Source organism: Scomber scombrus, chromosome 3, assembly GCF_963691925.1.
Source record: "Scomber scombrus chromosome 3, fScoSco1.1, whole genome shotgun sequence".
Classification (NCBI taxonomy): Eukaryota; Metazoa; Chordata; class Actinopteri; order Scombriformes; family Scombridae; genus Scomber; species Scomber scombrus.
This window is the reverse complement of record NC_084972.1, coordinates 32,836,280-32,842,547: the sequence shown is the minus strand read 5'-3', so window position 1 is coordinate 32,842,547 and position 6,268 is coordinate 32,836,280.

The window sequence follows — 6,268 nt, the reverse complement described above, 5'->3', positions numbered from 1 at the left end:
TGCTGCTTGTGCTGATTTTGGTTCTCGTCTACAAACGTAAGAGATTCTTTACCATAAAAACACTCACACACATATATGCACACATACTGGAAGTAGGTGCACTAGAAAGCAGTGATAACATGAATTAATGTATGCATAAATACAGAGAACAAAAAAGGTCAATCTTTATCATGTCTGAAGGTTGATATTTTTGATTTTCCATGTTTCTCTGCCAGGATGTTCAAAACACAAATCAAATGAAAAAGTACAGAACAATGAAGAGGTTAGTGTAAATGTTTTTGTATATGGTTTTACTCTGTGTGTGTGTGTGTGTGTGTGTGTGTGTGTGTGTGTGTGTGTGTGTGTGTGTGTATGTGTGTGTGTGTGTGTGTGTGTGTGTGTGTGTGTGTGTGTGTGTGTGTGTGTGTGTGGACCCATATGTGCATGATACTAGAGGGCTCCATGTTTGTAAAGTATGTATACATTTTCACAGGACACATTTACAATGTAGAGATTTATGACAATGATTATTTGCCAAAAATGGAGTCACTCCTCAAAGGTTCCCACCATTAAACACACATAATTTGGCAGAGATTCATCAAGACAGTCTAACATCATCTTATCACCTGTCTTTTAAGTTGTGCTGTATGCTAGCCTGCTAATCAGCATTAAACATAAAGTACAGCTGAGGCAAGGATTTGGTCATTAGTTAATAGAATAGTTAAGAGATCATCAAAGTCATTACAGTTCATCCTCAGGTGGGCATACATGTGTATCCTACATTTCATGGCAATCCATCCAAGGCATGTCACTAAAAACTTCAAATATCAAGCTGCTAATGGTGCTAGATAAAAAGTCAGGGGTTCAATTAAATTAGATGGCTTCATCCTCTGGCCACCATCAATATCTTTACAACATTTCATAGCAGTGCATTCAGTTGTTGTTGTTGACATATTTCAGTCTGAACCAACACGTTGGACTGTCAGGCCATCACTGCCAGCTATAGCCAGCACCAGCATGGCTAAAAATTCAACTTAAACTTCAGTTTTCAGGAGATGTTGTGGTTTCTGTTTCCCAGGGCAGCTTTGTGCTTTATTAGGAAATTCTGCCATTATTTTTGAACTGACAACTGTTGTTAAAGATTAATCCAAGTAGTAGGAGTAGTTGCCAGTTTTTGGGAGCAAACCAGATGATGTCAAATGTTTATTGTTAGGATTGTGTGAATTATTCATTTTGTATTTTTCATTCTGCTCTGGAAGGATGGTGTCTATGAGGAGATAGAGGAGCATCCCAATAAGCCTGGCTCAGGAACTGCAATGAAAACGATTTATGTCACCGCCAACCATCCCACAAACCCCTCTGATTCTTCACATTACTCCTACATCACTCATCCAACCAACTCGGGTGAAGTTAGTGGTGACACATATTCGACCGTGAAGGACAACGGCCAATGGCCATCCTACTCTACTGTCAATCATCCAACCAGCGTTTCTAAACACCCTCTCTATTCTACCGTCAACACGCCACAGGAGAACTGAGGAAGTTTCCAGACTGTGGGCTTTGCCAAGATTTCAGTTCATTCTTTTTTCATTTTTTTTTTCATCCCAAACAAAGAAATTGTTGATGAAATTGTTCAAATTTGTTTGATTGATTAGGATTCATTCAGAGGACAAAGTTACCTGATCTGCAATCAACAATGCAGTTCAAAACAGAACATCCACCACCAGCTCAAAAATGACCGAAAAAAATATTAAAAGAAGACGTCTCTGAAACAGGGTCACAAAATGAACAATATTCACTAAAATGAGAGTTAATATTATACAATCAAAGTTAATCCAGGACTACTGCATTGCATTGCAATCAGGTGTACTTAATAGTATAAGAAACAGACGGTTTTAATCAATAATATGGCACTTTTGCAGCAACTTTGTTATTATTGTTGTTTGGGAAGGGGGTGAGGGGCCTGAGATAATATATTGATGTGTCAGACTTGGTTTAGAGCAGAATAAGAATTGGTTAAATGAATGATGATGTATATTCGGGGTTAGATGATTTACTGATCTGAATTAAAGATTCAAGATTATTTGACCAGGTGTGGATCTTAAAACCAGCATAAGACTGGTGTTAGATTGTAATATAGTGTATATAAATCTACTTATAGTTGTAATGATGAGTCAATTAACCAATTAGTCGATCAACAGAAAATCAATCGCCAACTATTTTGACAACTGATTCATCGAAGCGTTTTGATTCAGTTTTAAGAACAACTGTCCAAGATGTTATGTTCCAGCTTCTTTAATGTGAATATATTCGGATTTACTTAATCTTCTATGATGGTAAACTGAATATCTTCAATCTGAATATCAAAAGGGGACATTGGAGGACATCATTTTATCATCATTTTCATCATTTACAGACATTTTATTGACCAAACAGTTGTTAATTGCAGCCATAGATGCAGTATACACTATGTGCAATATGTTATACAACATGTAGATGAGTTTCATTGTTTCATTATGCCTTTATTTTTTTTTTTACCATCATAATGTATTTGTACATTTATTACGGTTTAATTTCCTTTTTTCTTTACAATATCTTTAAATATCTTTCTTTTAATGTTATATCTAATGTATGAAACATGCTGTTTATAGTTTACCGTTACAGCAGGCGGTCGTCTTCATCCCATGCTTCATATTATAAGTTGACACAAAAGTTGACACAAAAGACATAAGATCTAAGCAAGGTGGCTTATTAGCAGTTATTGTACAATCAGGGTGATTACTAAGGGAATAGGGTGACATGGATAAGGGTGATGACATTCATAGTTAACATAAGCACCTGTTCATCTGCACGTTTCTGTAATTTCTGTTTTACCATCACTTGGCCTTTCATCGTGGTGATGCTTTTGAGTATACTTTGTACATATTATTATAAGTTGACTTTTTTTCCATTAATAAAAGTTATTAAATCTATCTTTTTGATCTCTGTGAATCTCTTTGGTAGCGAAGATGCAACACTAACATAACATTTCCTCACTAGCCACAATTTGCTGAAATCACTTTCACAGCCATGACCTATGACCTCACCACTCAAGCACAACAACCTTTGAGATGAGCGTAACTAAAGCCGATCTTTACCTACTGCTTTCAATAAGATTACACATTTAAATGTTAATTGTGCAGTATGTAATCTCCAAATGGAAGTTATTTTTCCACTGAGAACATCACTTTAATTACTCACTGCTGCGTGTAAACCCTTTTTAACTGCACAGTTCTGGGTTAGCTGATGCTCAGTGTAGACTGGCTGAGAGGCAGGAGTACAAGGTGTTGCAATAGTTGATATGATATAAGCATGAATTACTCAAAATTTCCGGGGTGAGGGGCGTTTTCTCTTAAATGTGTGTAATGCCTGCAGTGGCTACAGAGAAGTATAAGAAAGGTGAAAGGCTTTAAAATTATGTAATGGTTAAATGTCTACACTGCTCATTGGCTAGAATCAGAGACAATCTTGAAAATATTGCAGACTCACAACAACAGCAGTCCATTCATTTAATATTATTACTATACATTAAGTTCATAATCAACTAAAAATCCCCACCTGCAGGTGTTTCCTGTAGTTTAATACTGTGTAGCTCTGTGGTCGGAAGCATAAAACTCAAACTCAAAAAACTCTTTATTCAAGACTAAAACTGTGTGTACGCAAAAAGACGGAAATATGCAGACACGTTCTTTTTGTCAGATTTATGGTTTCAAACCTCAATAATTGAGGAACTAGACGCAGGTGCATGAGCCTGACTTCCACTTTCAACATAAGCCATAAATTAAATAGACATGACTGTAATCAGCTGTTTTCATACCAACATGCTGGCTGCTCCACCAGTCTGTAGATCTGTCTATTAAACAAACAGGAAAGAAGTGCAGTATCACCGCTGTATCACCGCTTATGTCACTAAATAGTCAGAAATGTAATCAATAATTCATTTGTAGCAATCAAAATATAGATATCAATGACAGCAAAATAAAATGTTCTTTTATATAAAATAAAAGAATGATACAATTGACCAAAAGATATGAATCCACCTTTGATCGATAAGTGCTGCTCCTTATCAACCTAAACAAATGTATTCATATATTTACTTTGTTCTTTCTTATATCATTCATAGACTTATATAGATTTTTATAAATACTACATGCATATTTTATGTGCATACAATGTTAGTGTGTAATAAGACAAAAAGAAAAAGGGGAGGATGCTAAGAAGCAGGGTGGATCACTTTCACCAAAATATCAACTCAGGAAACACAACTGTGCAGACCGTGAAGGTGATAAACATTTAGAGGAAGTAACAAAGTCAACTTGAGCTACTGAGAATTTCTTCATACGAAATAAACGACATGGAGAGCTTCATTCTGCTTATCCTCTCACTGATGACAGGTAAAAACACATTATTACTGCCTGATTACTGACTTGATATTACAGTTAGTTACAGATAGGACATACTGCAGTAGAGCGCACATTCATCAATTACTGTGTGGAAGTATGGGGTAGCACCTATTAAAGAAACTTACAACCCAGTGTAGGACATACACTGTTTTTAAATTCACATGCTTTGCATTTCATGGATATATTAAAATTTAAGACTGCATACATTACGTTTAAAACAAGAAATAATTTGCTTCTGGGCAATTTACAAAGAAATGTTCTGTGACACAAAAATATTGATTTCTACAACATTGAAGAATCTGTCTATTAGTGTGTGGGATGAATTTGTGAAATAGTCTGGATATAGAGTTAAAACAACAAAAATATAAATCAGTTACAAGAGATAGACAAAAAAACTATTTAAAGAGGTATGTGGATGAGGAGGGGCTGTGTTAAAAGGTTGGTTGTATTTATATGTTGACACCAGGTGAATATTTTGGTTGTAAATAAATTTGGGATAGTTGTTTATAAATTATATGAGCTCATGGAGGAGTAATGAGAAAGGGATATAATAAGTAGTATATACTTCCTACTCCTTTTCGAGCAGTTATTCTTGTTTTATTTGTCTTCTTTATCTGCTTTTATTCTCATGTTCAAATTAAGTAAATAAATTCAAATATAATTCTATATTGTCATCACCCACTAGAAGCAGCTCTGGGACTGTTTCAGTCTCTGACATGATGTGAATTTCTCTCTTTGTTTAACCTTCAGGTTGTGAGGCCTCATCTAAAGTGAAGGGATGCCGAGATGGATGGGTTGACTTCACTTTTAAATATCCTGACACAAAGGAGGATTATCAAAGCATCAACATAACTAATCCCAGCAAGTTTAATTTACAAAGTAATGAAACTCATGTATGGCAAACAAATGAAAGATTTAACGTTTATCATGATAAAATGAATAAACGTGTCAGAGTGATCATCAAACAACTTGAAGAAAAGGATAAAGGTGACTACCGGTGTGGATTTAAACAAAAAATAGAAACAACCACTGTCACATTGGAGGAAGGTAGGATACATTTATTTAATTAATTCATGTTGTATCGGTAAAGAGGATGTTTTTAGATTTTACCACACATACTGTAGTTTTACTCCACTAATTTATGTTCACTGAAACACAATATGGATCATAACTGACAGTTAAGGTCACTGTTTGACGAACAGAAAAAAACAGAGAAATGTGTGAGCAGCTTTTAAATTTAGAAAACAATTAACCGCATTCATTTAGAATTGTCTGCTTAAAAATAATGTAATTGGCTGCAACTAACAATTATTCTCATAATTCTAATTATGATAATCCCTTGATTATTTTCTTGATTTCTTAATTGATTACTTGTTTAGTCTATAAAATGTTAGAAAATGCTGAAACATGTGGATCAGCAGTATTTTCCACAGCCCAAGTTGAAAGTCCTTTTTTTTTGTATACAGTCCACAACAAAAATGAAACACCTTGTAACTCTGGTTTTGAAATACACTATAGTAATAAAGTTTACTTATTAACTTACTAATGTTAATCTATCTCTGCCAACATAAAATTATGACCTAATGTTATTTCAAAAATTGATTTTTGACATTTGAGAATTGATTCAGAATTGTAGAAGATAAGAATCAGAATTCTTTTGTGAATCCATTTTTATACCCTGTCATGTGTTATAATATTAAAATGTGTTTTCTTTACAGTGAAAGTTGGCTGCCAGAAACCTTTTAATCAAACTGCGTATAAAACAGCTAAAACCACCATCACATGTGATTACTCAAAAAACTACTCCAGCTTTGTCAAGTTTATCTGCAAAGACAGCAAGATCATCT